Source organism: Panthera tigris, chromosome D2, assembly GCF_018350195.1.
Source record: "Panthera tigris isolate Pti1 chromosome D2, P.tigris_Pti1_mat1.1, whole genome shotgun sequence".
Classification (NCBI taxonomy): domain Eukaryota; kingdom Metazoa; phylum Chordata; class Mammalia; order Carnivora; family Felidae; genus Panthera; species Panthera tigris.
The window spans coordinates 73544149-73562061 of NC_056670.1; the positions used below are offsets into that span (position 1 = coordinate 73544149).

Consider the following 17913-nt stretch of genomic DNA (forward strand, 5'->3'; position numbering starts at 1 on the left):
TGGCAGCACAGAGCCCAATGCGGGGCTTGAATCCACAAACCGTGAGATCATAAACCTGAGCCAAAATCAAGAGTTGGACACTTAACCGACTGAGCTACCCGGGTGCCCCCCTTTTATTTCTTCTTTAATACAACATATCTGGACTATGAACTGAGATAGGTGCTAGGAAAATAGAGGTGAGCAAAAAGAGAGTTGGTCCCCGCCCCAGGGACCTTACAGGTGGATTGCAAGAACATACACTGATCAAGTTACCTGTGAACAGCACTCTGAACTTCCCTATCACTGCATTTACTTGGTTTGCAATGATTATATGCTGCATTAATGATATACAGTGCATTATTTGATTAACTGTGGTTTCTTCTGTTAGGCTGTTTCGTAATCCCTATTTGTCGTAGCCTTGGATCCTTACTGTGAGCAAAATGCTTACCTCTGTGATGGTGCTTCAGAAATATTTAAAATATTTGTTGATTCGATGAATCAATGTCTCATCCCAGGTGAATCATGAACATATCCTATTCACCCCCGACATTGTACCTGAGAGGAAATACAACAGGATAGTTTTTCTGTCATTAATTTTTAAATTTTTTTCACTTTATTTATTTTAAGAGAGAGAGAGACAGAGCACAAGTGGGAGAAAGGGGCAGAGTGGGAGAGAGAGAATCTCAAGCAGGCTCCACACTCAGCCTTGAGCCCAACATGGGGCTCAATCCCGTGATGCTGGGATCATGACCTGAGCCGAAATCAAGAGTTGGTCGCTTAACCAACTGAGCCGCCCAAGTGCCCCTCTTTAATTATTGACATATAGATAATAAAAGTTTACTCAACCTTCTCTAAATGCTGATTCTTACATTCAAGGTGGTCAGTCCTAAACATTTATATTATTAGAGTCTTTAGGAAAGGACCTACCCTACAATTCTCTACCTCTCAGGTTTTTTATCTATTTTAGGGGGGATAGGAAGAATAGATTTTATTCGTTCATTGAGCCAACCTTGATTGGGCACTTACTGAATGCCAGCCACTGCCCTGGGACTGGAGATACGGAGTGAACAACACCAAGGCCTTGCTCTCACAGCTTAGAATTTTGGAGCGTTGTGTGCATGAGAATTGTGCAGTATGCACATGGCAACAGGAGGGCGTGTGGTTAGTTTCATAGGACTGCCATTAACAAATGACCAAAACCTCTGTAACTTTATCCTCTTACAGTCCTGGAGACCAGAAGTCTGAAATCAAGGTGTCGTTGGGGTCATTCCCTCTGGAACCTCTGAGGCAGGATTTGTTCCACACTTTAGCTTCTTGTGTCTACCAGCAACCCTTGATGTCCCTTGGCTTGTTGGAACATATTTCCACTTTGCCTCTGTCTTCACATAGTCTTCCCTTCTGAGTCTCTGTGTCTCTGATCTCCTTCTCCTTTCCTCCATGATGCTGGTCATTGCATTTAAGGCCCACTCCAATCCAGGATGGTCTCATTTTGAGATCATTCACTTAATTACACCTGCAAAGACCCTATCTCCAAATGAGGTCACCTTTGCAGAGAGCTGGTGTTAGGATTTGGACATATCTTTTGGGGAGGACTATTCAACCCGTTATAGGGAATCACGCTGAATGTCACCACGCTTCCTTCTAAAGTTGATCCTTTGTCCAAGGGCCCTATGACTGTTTTCTGACATTATGCCTTTCCTGGCCTCCTTCCTCCCCTGGCCTGACGCTCAGACCTTCTCGACCTCACACACACACCAGCCGCCTTGGCTCTGGGTCCTGGTGCCCTGGTCTGGCCAGGTTCAGACCAAAGAAAGAGACCCCAGTGATCTGAGGCCAGCATTACTGAGCGAATGCCTCTTAAACATTTGCAAAACGAGAGAGTGAAATAAAATTTCCATTGGCAGAAATCACCCGGAGACCTTACCCAATGTTAAACGCTGCGGCTTCAGAGGAGAGAAATAACTCCAGACATTTTACCAGGGAATGACTGGTTTCAGGTGGCTTATTTGATTTTGTGCTACATTTGGAAGTTAAAAGGGAGGAGACCAAATCTAGAGAATTATCTACAGTTGAGAAGTAGGAAGAAGACTGTGATCAAATTTCTGAGGCTGACCAAGACTGGAGACTGAGATGTCAGATAAATTAGGCACCCACATCAGCTTTGGACCTCTCACCTAATTTAGAGAAGTGATATTCACAAACATTGTCAATATTTCCGAGTTTACAATCACTCCTTTGACTGTTGACTCAAAGCATCTAGTTTGGTTCAGGCTACTGGTGATGTTTACACTTTGGAATCTATTATGCATAGAAAAATTAGGGATTATCTTTGACCTGGGTACCACATATTCTTATGCAAAACTAAGTAGGGTTATTTATTCATTTAATCAATTCCATATGTTTGCTATCATCATCACCATGTAGAGCAGATCTGATTTCTGCTGAGGTCAAACCAACATCGTCCTGTGCGTGGGGATGGCAGGTCTGACTGTGAACGTGGAGAGCCTGGTTAGCATTCCGACAGCATTCAGCCTTCCTGACTTTTGCCACACAACGGCATCATTTTTTTCCGAGAGGTCATCTGCACTCAAAGACAGAATCATCAGAAATGTCCTTCTTTGTGAAAATAAAATTCAGGGCCTCATATGTGGGAAAGATTTGACTTTGCATTTGCTTTTTGCTCGATTTGGGGTCTGTGGAAGACGACAACATACGTATGGGTGAAGAAAGGCCAGTGAGCATTGCAACAGGTAAAATAGTGTCCCGGGGAGATTACATTTAATTCCAAAAAGTCATGCTAAACTCAGCGCAGATTGTGTTTCTGGCACTGAACTAGGCTCTAGGGATGCAAAGAAGGATTGTTTACCTATTTGACCCTAAGGGAGTTCTGAGACAGACACACACACACACACACACACACACACAGATAACATGTGCACAGTATGTGGTAGTTTTAGGGATTGGGTAGATTTGAATGAAGGGCCAAGGATTCTGCAGGATTGAGGCCAGAATAGAATTGAGGGAGAAAACATTCAGAGGAGTGTTCTATCTGTATCTCACAGGTATTATAAAATCAATTACTTGGGCAAAGCAAGTGGAAACATTCTACACAGAGGGAAATGCACAAGCAAGCCAAAAAGGCTGGAAGTACATGACATTCTCAAGTGTTAGGAGTCCTCCGTGTGGCTGGGGTGTGGGGTGCACGGGGCAAGACCGCAGGTGAGCAACCGGGAGGGGGGTGGTTTGATAAGAAACCAGAGAAGGGAAACGAATATGGCTTGTGAAGGGCTCTTTATGAAAAACTACGGATTTCAGGCTCTTTCCTTCAGGTGATGGAGAATCAGGAAAGACCTCAGAACAGAAATGTGATAGGATCGGAACAGTGTGTTTGAAAGACGACTCCAAAGAGTGGAGGCTGGCAGAGTAGGGAGAGGCTGGGAGCCAATGGGCCACCCAGTCCTCCAGCCTGTAGGAAGCAGGTAGGAAGAGACCCGGGTAGAGACGGAGACATGATGGATTTGAACCTGGGACACGACGAGGTTCGTCTGCCCAAGGGGATTTAGGCCCCACGTCCAGCAAGCAGAGACCCACGGCTCCGGAACTCAGCAGGGACGGGCTCAGCCTGGTCCACCAGTGTCTCCTTGACCTCCATCCTACCCATTCAACAAATATTTGGCTGGCACCCAGTCAGTGCCCGGCGTTCTGCAGGCACAGGGGGTTCCAAGATGAATAATGAATGAATACTCATGAAGCCCAAAGGAAATCCAGAAAAACTAAAGCAGAAAGCAGTTTCTCTCTTGAGCGCCTGGGTGGCTCAGTCGGTTAAGCATCTGACTGTCAGTTTTAGCTCAGGTCACGCTCTCACAGTTTGTGGGTTTGAGCCCCACCTCGGGCCCTGCAATGACAGTGCAGAGCCTGCTTGGGATTCTCTCTCTCCTCTCTCTCTCTGTCCCTGCCCCACTTGCTCTTTCAAAAGCAAATAAATAAAAAAAAATTTTTTTTTAAGAAAGTAGTTTCTCTCTAGTGATTAAAGAAACGCAAATTATATTCATCTTGAGATACCATTTTCTAGCTATTTGGGTAATCTTTTAAAATGTTCCAAATGGCACCACCCTGATGCCGCCCAGGCCGTACCCGACCTGTGCACTCTTTCCTTCCCAGCTGCCTCAAGTACCAGGGGAGCCTTCTCCCTGACCGCCCAGCGCTTTGGGGACATTCTTATTGTGTTTGGGAAATTCTCAGCTCACGGGACTTGTTTCCCTAAGCAGACGCCAGACGCTTCGCCCCCATCTCACTCTGATTCCCCTGCAGAGTTGAGCCTGGTTCTGACCAGTCCCCGAAACTGAGCGACTGAGGCTGGAAGCCTGCACATCCTTGTTGCTGGCGGGGCGGGGGGTGGCACTGGTCCCCCTGCAGGAGGGGTCCTGATGCCTGAGAAGCTGCACGAAAATGCCAAGCAAATTAAAATGACTGCCCAGTGTTTGGGAACGTCCCAGGAAATTATGGTCCGTCAATATAATGGGGTCTTAAAAGAGCTATTGAATTTTGAAAACCGGGTCGAAGTACAGAAAAAGTGCCTCAGGGTCGCCTGGGTGGCTCAGTCGGTTGAGCGTCCAACTTCCGCTCAGGTCATGATCTCTCGGTTCCTGAGTTCAAGCCCCGCGTTGGGCTCTGTGCTGACAGCTCGGAGCCTGGAGCCTGCTTTGGATTCTGTGTCTCCCTCTCTCTATGCTCCGCCCCTGCTCACACCCTGTCTCTCTCTCTCTCAAGAATAAATGAAGATTAAAAAAAAATTTTTTTAAACAAAAGAAAAGGTGCCTCAATGGTAGCAATACGGTAAATTTACTAGGACAATAATAGGTGCCCTATCTCATAACATGCAAAAGGTGATCTAGGAAGGTGTCTTTCAAGATAAGAAATTAGCTCTCTTGACATAGTCGACCCGTGGAGGCTCTATTTTTAATTAAAAAAAGAAAACCGATTTAAAGACCACCCCTCCCTTAGCCCACACCCCTGCGTGCCCCTCCTCCCTTGCCAGCATCTCAGCCTGGGTACCATTGTCTGCCCTGGAACCTTTGCGACTAGTCTCTCTGGGACCTGTTCTCCTGCTTACTCATTTGCCACGGGAACCCAGCCTCCCAGGTTTCCCTTCCCCTCCCACAACCGTACCCTGCCGATCCAGTACGTGCCCTGGCTGACGTCATCCCTCCTGCCCCTCCTCAGTGCTCCCGCTTCTGTTGTGCCCTTTGGAACTCACAGGCGGCCATCCTCAGCACCCCTCTGCATGCTTGATGTGCCCCCGAATACCTTCCTTTGACTTTCTTGCTCTGGGACGGCTCGTGCAGAGGACACAGATCTCCCGCATCCTCTCCATTAGGGACTCCTTCTTCCACAGCCTTCAGACCAGTCGCCCTTAAACAGGCAGGTTGGCAGACGGGGTGGGGAGGGGGGGACACGCCCTTCTGATTGCTTCTATTCTCTCTCAGCAGAAAGAGGGGCGTATGAGAGGTTTGAGAAGGGGAGAGTGTAATGAGAGGTGTGGATCTTCTTCCCAAATAAATGCTCATCTGACACGTATTTAGGCCCATGCGTGCGCACTCGTGCGCACACACACACACACACACACACACACAGCGTTTTGCGCTATTTGAGAAAATCCTCAGAATCCCTGACATCCAGGGGTCTCTTCGAACTAAGATTGAGAACCCCTGTCCTGGAGGCAAAAAGACCAGCCGAAACAGTTCACATAGGAAAAGAGCAAAAAGCAGCTTCGTGAGAAAACAACAATAGTTGGTGCAGGTATGTATCATGCAACCCAAATCAGTAACAATGAATAGCACCTTTATGAAAGATAAAGTCTCTGGGTTAAGAAAAATCCAACTCTCTCCTTTTATGACATGCATACCATCATTTTTCTTCCCCCGCAAAAAATTACAGTGTTTGTAGCGAGCAAATATAAAATGTAATAAAGCAAGGATAGAAATTTTACTCTTAAAGTACAGTTCCAACCAAAAAAGTTAAACGAGTCAGAAGAGGTCATTCCATGTCCCAATCCTCAATGTATCTTCTGAATTCAATTTTTTCCCCTCCAAATCAGCGTCCTTTACCAGATAAATAAGAAAAATAATTTGTAAAGCCTTTGTATTTTGCAAAATATCTTCACGATTTCTTTAAAGTGATAGCACGCAGCGAAGGTGTATCAGTTGTGCACCTTTAAATGCTAAAAACTTAAAATATACATAAGACAATATATTAAAAATTCCATAAGAAATCGATAGACTAATTTTTGGGTTGGGTGTTTTTAACATTACCACTCCCCACCCCACCCCCCGCCCCCGAGGTAAAGGAGGACTTTGGGGGAAAAGAAGGTGCGGATAGTAAAACACATAGGTGGTATTTTGTCTGAGTTTCAAGAGTTGAATAGGAACCTAAAAAATTCTTCTGTGTTTCATTCGAATTTTGCTATAGATGCTACATCACATACCAATGGAGTTTCTACCCCACACCTGTCGTCTCCCCGCCTGCCCAGCACTTTGGGGACATTCTTGTTGTGTTTGGGACACTCTTGGTCCTTGTCCAATAAAAGCACATTAAAAACCAATACAAGAGGGGCGCCTGGGTGGCTCAGTAGGTTGAGCGTCCGACTTCGGCTCAGGTCATGATCTCGCGGTCTGTGAGTTCGAGCCCCGCGTCGGGCTCTGTGCTGACGGCTTGGAGCATGGAGTCTGCTTCGGATTTTCTGTGTCTCCCCGTCTCTCGGCCCCTCCCATGCTCATGCTCTGTCTCTGTCTCAATGTATTGTCTCTGTCTCTGTCTCAATTATTGTCTCAATAATAAACGTTAAAAAAATTCTTTAAATAAAATAAGACAATAAAAGAGTATTTAAATAATAAACTAAAGTGGAATCCACAGCCATAAGTCTAGTATCTTAACCACAGAAATCAGCATAATCAAATTTAATTTAAAATATATATGTTCTGATGCATAGAAAACGTGCTGGGAAAACACACAACAAGATGCTAATAGGTATGATCTCTGAGGAATGTGCTTACGGAGGAAACGTTTTCTTTTTAGCATTTTCCTCATTTGTCAAGTCTTTTTACACTTTTTATCACGTTTACGATCAGAAATAAAAACTAGGTTTCCACAAACTGTTAGGGAAGACATCCTTCAATATCCTTCCTCTCCATTCAAGAGCCCTCCGTAACTTTTCTCTTGCAGCACCAGGAATCGTGTGAAAGTCGTATGGAAATTTCCGCCAACACACCTGCACCGGAGGGGCTTAAGTTGTTTTCCAGGTTATTTTTCTCTTCGTGGCATGTCCAGTTGTACTTGGGAAATTGTTCACTTTGATGCAGAAATCACTCAAAGATGCCAATTTCATGGGACAGCTTTCTCTGTCTCTATCCCAGGCAGAATTTTTCGAAACTGTAAACGGCTCTCCAAAAGAGGACCACCGTTTTTGAGTCCTCAGGCAGCAGGCAGGTGGATGCCGAGGTCCAAGCCCAGGGACAATTCTCGTGGGTGAAGGAGTTCTGCAGGATATCATATGGCATAACCAATAGTGTAAGAAAATTCCAGAGACTGAGGAAATGGTAAGTAGGGGAAAGAACGACTGAGAATTCTCCTCCTCATACTCGGTTCCTTTGTGGCCAGTCTTTATCAGAAGAAAAGAACAGGTGCAGGGGGCGTGGCCCCTCAGAATATGCTGGCTGTCTTCAACAACGTTTCACCCAGCACCAGTGAAAGGAACTGGATGCAGGGTGAATTCAAAAGCGGGAAGAAAATAACACGATAGAATATTTCTCAAAAGATTTCAGAACAAAGGTTCTCCCTCCTTGCTCCTCCCAAGCAGGAACCATCAATTATAGGTGGACATTCAGAAAGTAATAACTTCTTAATTCAAATTAATTGCCACCAAGCTGGCCACAGCAATTTAGGTATATTAGTTATTTAACTGCAAGCGATTACAGCTAAATAGTACAAGGAAATGTCTCGTCCTTCACTGTGCGGTGCGTTGGCCTCAGGTCTGTCTCAATCAAGCCCCTCAACACTCATGCGATGTTTGTCCCCCCCCATCGTCAGTTGCAACTGACTCAGGCAAATCGTCAGTTCAGTGGTCCCCTCCCTTCCCAGACACGAGGGCATCGTTTTGAACCTCAGAGACCTTCTTCGGTGTAATAGTACATAGTTGTAATTTTAACACAAGTTCTTTGAAGAGGAACACGACGACAGGAAAAGCTACTCTGTGTTTGATCGTAATTTGAAATTCAGTGCGAGCACATCTTTAGCTATTTCAAAAGAACCGCATCTGTCCAATATAGAGTAGTTGTGAGGTCTGTAGACAGTACTTTTAGCCGGCGTGGGTTCACGGACCCCTTGTAGGGCTCCTGTGAGCCTGCAAACGTCCGTGGCCTCCGGGAAACTCTGGGCTAAATCCTTGTGAGAGTTATTAGGGCTACATTCCCCAAATACCTGATTCTCCTCTCCTGGGCAGAGGGTAGGACGGCACTTAGCCGACCCTTTGAGTTATGGAGAGCTCTACGACTTATCTTGGCCAATCAGATGTGAGTTGGAGGGGACAGGTGCAACTTCCAGGCAGAAGCCTTTAAGAGCCAGCATGTGGGGTACCTCCCCCTTGCATCTGACACTTACTAGTACAACTCTGGACGGTAGAGGTCCCATCAACCAGTCTCTGACAGAATAACATGGAGGAGAGCCTCCAACCACTGTGGCCGAACTATGATAATTATGGAGTTTCAGTGAGAAATAGAACCGTCTTTTTTTTTTAAAGTAATGGAGACGTCAAAACTGTTTGTTACCGCAGCATAACCTGGTTGACCCTGGCTTGCAAAGCCCTTTGGGACGACTGGTTATTTGTTCTTCACGGATAGTTCCTCTCACCTAGCATCTCAACGGCTTATTCCAAAGTACTATGTATGACTTACCCAGTTAGCCTAAGATGCTCCCTGTAATCTCCTATGGGCTCATAGAAGATCCCCAAATGTATTTCTAGACCCTGATACACTACCATTTCCTATGTACGGCTCAGGACCTTTTTTGTCTTTAGAAACCTTTCACCTGAGCCAGAAGGGTTTCCAGCTGCCAACTTAAGGAAATTTTTTCTAGGGGACAGAAAGGGTGCGGGGAACAAATAATTCGCCACAATAATAAAACATGCTGGGCAGAATAAGGAGGCCAGAGGGAAGAAGATAATGCCCAGACAACTTAGATGGGACTCAGGCAAGTTGGAGGGGAAGAGCTTGACCCGCAATCAGGTTTTATCCAGAAGGGTCTGAGCAGCGCCGGCCCTCCAAGTTTAATCAACAGCCCCTGGACTTCTTAGAATTTCTCTAGGCTCCTTCCTTTCACCCTTTACTCCCATTTTCCACTTGGTTAAAACTTCTAGATCTATCCTGGCAGGCCTGGCAGTCTCTCCCCATTCACTCAGCAATGACATTAGCATTTCTAAAGCCCACTTTTACTTAAGACACTTCTAATACTATTCACAACAGACTGAGGAGGCAAGGCGGGGTGGGGGGGGTTGGGGGGGTGGGGGGGTGGGGGGGCATATTTCTTCCCACAGAGAAGCCAGGGGCTGTCCACCCAGCACCGCGCAGTAGAATCTCCCAGGCAACTTTGAAAACTACCGATGCCTACATTCCACCCGAAATCAATTAGACCAGCCTCTCTAGGAGTAGAAGTTTCTGGAAAAAACAAACAGTGAAATCAACATCTGTAATCTTAGAAAATAACTGACATGAGTTCTGTTCCTACAACTTTCCCAGATTTATAACTGGGGTTGTTGGAAGAACTCTCCCTCAGTTTCTCTCTCAAGTGTTATCCCAAATTCATCACCAACTTCCTGGACTAAATCTCTCACATGTATCTTATTTTGGTTGCCTTGTGTATTATCAAGTATTCCCACACAACAAATTATCACAAACTTAGAGGCTTAAAGCAACATGTGTTTATTATTTCACAGTTTCTATGGGTCGGGTATGTGGGTCCTGTGTCCAGGGTGCCAAAAGAATGCAGTCAAGGTGTTGGTTGAGTTGTTTTCCTTTGTGGAGCTCAGAGCCTTCCTCCAAGCCCATGTTTTAATGGCAGAATTCAGTTTCTTGCTCCTGTAGGGTTGAGGTCCCCATCTCTTGCCAGCTCTCCTCCAAGGACTGCTCTCAGCTCCTACAGACTACCACAGTGCCTTGACATTTATCCCCCTTCCAGACCTTCCCACAACATGGCAGGTGATTTCTTCAAGACCAGGAGGAGAATCTTTCTTTTAAGGCATTTGCCTGATTAAGTCAGGCCCACCCAGGATAGTCTTGCCTTCCATTAACTCAAAATCAGGTGATGAGGAGTTTTAACTACATCTGGTAATTCCCTTCACCTCTGCTATATTCTCTGGACTAGATGCAAATCATGGGTCCTACTCAGGCTCGTTGGGAAGGGATTACAGATGGGTTGGCTCACTGGGGGTCATTTTAGCACGTGTATGCCACATCATCTCTGGAAATCACTGTAGTTTTGGCGCATTTTCTTGATATTGCGTTGGCTTGAACTAGCCACTCTCATTATCATCAACATCATCAACACTATTTTCATTTTCATTTTCATCTTTGTCCAAATAATCCTCTGAATGATGGAAAAGTACTATAGAGATAGACCAACTCCTCCTTCCTGTCCCTGGTCTGGTTCCTAGCCCCTGCCCATTGCACTGGGTTTATGGTCAACAGCTGTACATTTCTGGCTCGTTTTCAGCCTGTTCCCAATTATGACCACCACTCTCCACTCTTCTGCAAGTTCCCATTTCAGATCCATGTGCAAGAATCAAAGTTGTTTCCTCCAACTAAGAAGAATTTGCTTGCCTGACGGGACCCCAACAGACTCCCACATCCAACTGATGTTCGACACTTCTCCAAAGTTAAAGAACACAGATCCTAAAATGATCTTATCTCCTACAACCGTGAAGGGGCGATGGTGAGTACTGGGCAAAGATATTAGAAATTTGCCGTGGGAAGGCCATGGAGGAAGATTAGGAAAGATCTCAACGGTTTCAGGTACTAAGGTACTAAGCAGTAAGAAGGATATTCTTCCTGGTTTCTTTTCAAGTCCAAGTTTTCCAACAGAGTACAAAGCAAAGGTGGGAAACGTGGGATACTGGTTAATCTGATACTTTAGTAGCAACCATGAAATCGATGGCAGTCACTTCGGCGTCCAGTAAATGAGCAGGCAGCGTGAGAAAAAAGATAGAACAGCGTGATCGAGATATTAGACAGAATGCTAAAAAAAAAAAATTAACACCTGGGAGAATTTTTTTTGTAAGTTTCGACTTTCCTCAGCTTCAACATTGATATGTTTTTCTCATTTAGGTTCACTCAGTAATGTTTATTATTAATTCAAATTCTCAATATTGAAGGGGAGATATTTCCCATATGGTTGACATGCTGCTCTGTAGGTTCGTAAATTTGGAAGAGTTTTGATTAACACTGACAGGAAACCCTTTGAAAACATATGGCTGTATATACATCATGTCATTTTTAATAAGATGACACATTCTTCTTTGCTTTTCCCTAATAAGATGAGTTCAGTTGTATTTAAGGAACATAATAATACTCTGTTGATTTTGCTTTATGGGAGAGAAAAAAAATGAGTAAAAATAAACTATTTTGTTGTGGCAGCAGACGCTGGAAGCATAGCAGATAGTTTGTGCGAATTTAAAAAAAGAGCGCTCTCTCCAGGCATTTTTTAGAGACCCAATTAACATGTTGTAAACTTGAAGTGTTTTTTGACACCGCGTGTTTTCTTCTCGGTGACTTTGGTCCTGCGTTCCCCCTGGATGGCTGCGACACCGTCTTTCTCACGTCCCACAGTCCTGGCTGAGCACCGCTTTCATACAGAAAACCTCTCGTCCTTGGTAGCTTACGTTTTCAGAGGAACAATTGTCTTTGTTTCTTGGACTGATTCGCTTCCATTGCTTCCGAAACCCGCTGCGAGAAATTCATTCCGAGAATTCTGACATGAGCGATGTGAAGTGTGTTTTGGAACATAAATATGGAAAGCAAATTGGCAACTTGTAGCAAGAATCTTTTTTAAAAAGGCTGTGCCTTTTGACCTAGTAACTCCTGTTTTAGAAAGCTCCCATCAGGAAGCAATTTAATATGTGAAGAGAAAGTTATTATCAAGGATGTTCATAATAGTATTATTTATTATAACAAAAAAAAAAAACCAAAATTTAAGTGCCCTCAAAATGGAAGGTGGTTAAATAAATGTTGAAGACCCATTACAAATCATTTGCAGGCTACAAGATAATAATAATAATAATAATAATAAGCTGAATTACTAGAGTATCCAACTCTAGTGCCCAGCAAAACGTACACAAATACATTGTATAAAAGGCTAAAAATTCAGCAGCAGCAATGAAACCAAGAAAGGGGTATAAACTCGGGCCACAAACTCCTAAAGGTGGCAGCCAAAGAAGAACACAAATAAATCTGGGGTGCCCAGATGGACCATGCTCCCACACAGCCCTGAAGAAAGCGAGCGTGTTAGTTAAATACTGAGATGTCTCATTAATACCTTTCAATTCGAAGAGAAGCCTGAGGGAATGAGGAGATGACGTGGAGAAAATGGATCTCAAATTGAATCCCCTGTACTTACCACAGGCCCGGCAGCGGGGGAGGGGAGGGGAGTAGGCAGGGCCTACCGCACCCGCTTTGGCAGCTGGGAAACAAGCTGGGGCATAGGGCACTTAACCAGAACTGAGAAGGGAGAGAGGAGCTAAGTTTGCCCTGACGAGAGCTGCCTGCACCTCCTCATTCTGCTGGTCGACACTGTTAGCCTGAGGAAAAAAAGAAGGTACCCACAAACTCCTAGAAGAACACAAAGGGCCCCCCAAAAGCTGAGAAGGTTCTAAAGGGGAAATCACCCCCTTGGTACCATGGCAAAGACAAGGTCTGGGCAACCACGCAAATGCCCATTAGAAAAGAGAGGGGACACATTTTCAGCTACAACATGAATATGTTCCAAGGACCGACTATAAAACATAGTGAGTGTAGTGGATAACACTGTATTACATGGTCAAAATTTACTGAGAGTGGAACTTAAATGTTCTCACCAAAAGGAGGAGGAGGGAGAGGAAGAGGAAAAGGAAGAAGAAGGAGGGGGGAGGGGCAGAGGGAGAGAGGGAGAGAGGGAAAGAGGAGGAGGGAGAGCAAAGCAAAGAAAAAAACAGAGAATAAAACAAAAGATCATCAATGAGAAATCCAGTGTGGAAGAAAACAATGCATTCCAAGGGATTACAGGTTTCATGCTGTAGAAGAAAATAGATAGAAAGTAAATAGAGCCAAACAGCAAAATGAAAATAATAAGATAAATGAGAATAGAAAGTTTGGAGTGATAAGTAAAACATTGAGAATGGAAACAGCAACATTACGATAAATTCGAGCAGCAAGGGAAAGAATACTTGTAAATAAAAATTAAATTGCTGGAATGGAGAAAATCTGGAGATCATTACTGTGAACTTGGAGGAAAAACCAGAGACAGTAAAGCAATTAGAAAGAAGATGGAAGTTAATCCAACATAAGGATAATTGGTATCCCTGAAGTGATACTCCGCAAGGGCAGAAAAAGTTCTTTCAAGATGTAATAGTGAAAAACAAAAGTCTTTGAAAGAAAAACCTAGATCTACATATCGAAAGGGCATACTATGTCCTAAGAAAAGAGTTGCTGGACGAGTCCACATGGAGATGTGTCTGAATTAAAACAGAAAACTCAAGAATAAAGAATCGCTTAAGCAGTCAAGGAGTGAAAAGAAGCCCCCAGCAAAAGGAACTACGAGGTTTGTCTCAGACATGTTCTAAATTATCAATGTCAGAAGATGAAGAATTTTTGTAAGATTCTAAGGAAAAGAAAGTCATTTTCTAAAATGTTAAACCAAGATAATCTATTGTTTGACTATAAAGGTCATGGACAGATACTCTCAAAACATGAAAAAATCAGTGAAATACAGCGTCCATACCCCATTTTTGAAAAGAATTTCCAACAGAAGGAGCCAGCCAACCAAGAGAATAACAGTTATAGAATTTAGGCGCAGAAGAAGCTATGGTTAAAAAGACAGGAGACAAATCATGAATCCAACTACACAGGGTCTAAAATCCAGAGGGAGAACTTAATTTCATGATAGAATGTACATTTATTAACCTTGAAAACGTCTACAAAGCAAAATAACCAACGATATTGGGAGGGGTGGGAAGAGAGATGGGAAAAAATATAAAAGAACTAATTTATATAGTAGATGAATAAAATGTTGACTAAACAACCCAATGACTCCAATCTCTTAATATTCTTCAAATACTTGTTTCAAAACTTAGCCTGATCATTTAGGAAACAATATCTCCTACGGTAGAAAAACATTCATCTGTGACTTAACATCTATGTTTATTCACTTTCTTTTTTGTGTGTTAAAAGAAGTAACATTTATCTGCAGTATGCTAATTCCAATATATCTTAGATCAGATGATGGAAAGTAAATAAAGGACAGTAGTGGAAAGACTGGTAAAATTGAAATAAAATCTGGAGGTTAAATAGCAATAATGTTCCCATGTTGATTTTTTAGACGTGACAAACGTCCCATGGTAACATAAAAGGTTAATATTAGAGGAGTTTGGGTGAGGGGCAGGTGGGAACTTCCTGTGCTGCTTTTGCTACCCAAATCTTAAATAATTCCAATATAAGGGGGCACCTGGGTGGCTCAGTCGGTTGAGCATCCGACTCCTGATTTCAGCTCAGGTCATAATCTCAGGGTTGTGGGATCCGACCCTGTGCTGAGCCTGCTTAAGATTCTCTCTCTCCCTCTCCCCCCGCCCCACCCTACACTCTGTCTCTCTTTCTCTCTCTCCAATAAAATTAAATTAAAAAAACAATTCCAATATAAAATGTTTCTTTAAAATACACCTTATATCCATATATCCTTACATCTTTTTGAAGAATGAAGGTTAGGATAGTGTTTATCAAATTTAACAATGGCTATTTCTTAATTTTTTTTAACGTTTTTATTTATTACTGAGACACAGAGCATAAGCAGGGGAGGGGCAGAGAGAGGATGAGACACAGAATCTGAAGCAGGCTCCAGGCTCCGAGCTGTCAGCACAGAGCCCGGAGCAGGGCTTGAATCCACCAACTGTGAGATCATGACCTGAGCCAAAGTCAGACGCTTCACCGACTGAGCCCCCCGGGTGCCCCAACAATAGCTATTTCTAAGTCATCCTCAGGGTGATTTGCTGGGTTTTTGTTTTGTTTTGTTTTGTCTTTTGTAAACTTTTTTGTATTATCTGATGTTAACAATAGATGAATATCACTTTTATTACAAATGATATTAGTATTCCAAGATTTAAAAAAAGAAACAAATAGGGTTATAGGTGAATATTAACATGCAGAATGCTTGTGATATAATGTTTCACGAAAAAAAAGACAAAGGGTCAAAAATAACACACCCAATTTTATTTCTAAAAGTGGCTTTATGGGAAAAAATGACTAGAAGGAACTACTTTAAATTATTGCTATTGTTTGATTCTGGATTAGTAGCTTTTAGTTTCCTCTTTACATATTTTCACGTTTTATCATGGCTTAAACAATGAGTATACACTTACAATAACTGAAAAGTAAACATTACAGCTTTACTGTTACTCCATGGAGTTGGAACTCGCAGTTGGCAAGTCAACTGGAAAAGTTAATTAAAGCAGTGAATCATAAAATGTGATACATACGTACCTTAAAGATTTAATTTTAACTTAAAACATATGGATGTTCATTCACTTGCCACTCTTTTGATGTTGAGCCAAGGCCCTTTCTTTGTGTCGGGGTCTGCTGATCTGAGTTCTAAGCGGTCTTTCTTCAAAACCACCCATAATGCATCATCCAGAAGTTCCCGTTTTGGTTTCCTTAAGGCAGAGGGAGACATTTATAAAGACATGTGTAAAGCAATTTTTCTTCATTTTTACCCTTCCCCTCAGTCTTCTACGTGTGTCTTACACATACTTTATTTGATAGCAATTATGGTAGCAACTTGTCATTACCAAATCTTTCATCGGTTTACATAATAGTTATGTCGGTATTATATGCCTATATATAATATAATATTTGCATGAACCGTTAGGCATATAATATTTGCATATAATAGGCATATAATATTTGCATGAACCGTTACTGGCGTAAGTAGCATAAACAGGGGTGGGAACACACATGGCCGACTCTGGGTCATCACAACTGCTGGGAACAACAGTGTGGGGGCTTAAAAGAGAGAACCCTTGGCGGCAGGCACTCAGCGTGCTGTGGGCAGCAAGAGGGAGGTTTCACTGAGGAGACCGAGACCCTTATCCCACCCAGCAAGTTGACGAAGTTGAGGAAGGCTATGAGAGCCTCCATAGGCAAAATGGCGGACTCTAATACAAGTCTCACTGCCCCCAGGGTAGCAGGCGGAGGCTTCCATCAAGAGTTCTTCTGGATCTTCTATTGTCTCTGCTTCTTACATGGGGTAGCAGTGACACCCTCTTATGACTCCTTCAACACCAGGTACAGACAGACGAATGACAACTATATCACTTGGGCCTTTTCTAGTTGGCCCCACTTTGTAAGCTAGTAGCGGTACCTTCCATTGCACAGATGAAAAAACGTAAGCGCTAAGAAGTGCCCGAGACCTTTGGCTGGGAATGGACGCATCCAGGATTCACACCTGCATCGTCGTTCTGACTGCAAGTGCACTGCTGTGACCCTCAACCGTGGTGGCCTTCTTTAATGGTATAGAGTTATTGATTAAGTAAGGATGGGAAAGTGCACGAAGTAGGTACTTCAACATTTGTCATTTACATGGTCACTGTAGACTGTCTATACTCCCATAATTATCCGACAACATCTCCTTATCTGAAATGCTATGAGAGCTATGCCGTAGACCTCTGACCTATGCATTCAGAGGAACTCATCCCCATCTTCCTATTTGGGACCCACCTGTCCCCCCAGGAATCCTGTTCTCTTTAGGACCATCCACATCCCAGATGTTCTTAATTTCACAAGCACCGTCTGCCGTTCCAACTCACGAGCCTGAAGATAGTAGCAAGAGTACCCCTCTCTTTGTTAAGCACCGTAACAGCTACCCAAGGGTTTTCCTAGATTTGCAGTTCTGATCTCTTCTGCATCCCGACTATCATGTCCTTACCCTTTTACCAGCTTATATGGATTTTTCAAAGACTTTTTTTCTCATTATTATCCCTCCATAGTTTCCCCTCAGCCATGCTCCCGTGAGGAGCTGTCTAAATTTGATCTCCATTTCCTCACTTTGTCTTCTCTCATCTCCAGCGTTGACGAGCACGAATGGCTGCCATTTTTCCAAATCCAATGCTTTTCTATTCTCATCTTCCTTGACCCCTCAGGGGCAAGCAGTTGACAGCTTTGACCACTCCTTTCTTCTTGAAATGCTTCCTTCTCCAGAACTCCAAGGCATCCTATTTTCCGGGTTGTCCCCCAACCTTACTGAGCCCCCCTTCGTCTGCTTCTCAGTCTTTCCTTCTGCTCAGTCTCTAGATGCTGAAGCACTTAAGGTTCTGTTCTATGCTCCAAGTTGACTTCATCCAGTCCGCTGGCTTTATACACTGTCTCTATGCCGAGGACTCCTACATTTCTTTCTTCTGCCCACCCCCCCACTTTCCCCTGAACTCTAGATGGATCTATCCATCATCCTACTAAATATCTCCCCTCGAAGGTGGAACAGGCATTTCAAATGTAACTATCCAAAATGAACGCGTGACTACTCCCAGTCAGAATCTACTCAAGAGCCTGCGTCTTGCTGGGTAATTGACACAATTCACAAGTTGCTCAAGCAAAACATCTGGATGACATCCTTGATTTCTCTCTGTTCTTCACCCCCAATCACGTTAGCTCA

General features: G+C 43.6%; 1 long non-coding RNA gene across 1 annotated transcript in view; it reads right to left on the bottom strand.

The window, feature by feature from the left end:
* Nucleotides 1-437: 437 nt before the first annotated feature.
* Nucleotides 438-17913, bottom strand: part of LOC122231833 — a 30049-nt gene continuing 12573 nt past the window's right edge. The window contains exons 6-7 of the long non-coding RNA XR_006209086.1: nt 15750-15919; nt 438-534 (exon numbers count right to left, since the gene is read on the bottom strand). This is a non-coding gene — a long non-coding RNA (uncharacterized LOC122231833). The remainder of the gene's footprint in view (nt 535-15749; nt 15920-17913) is intronic.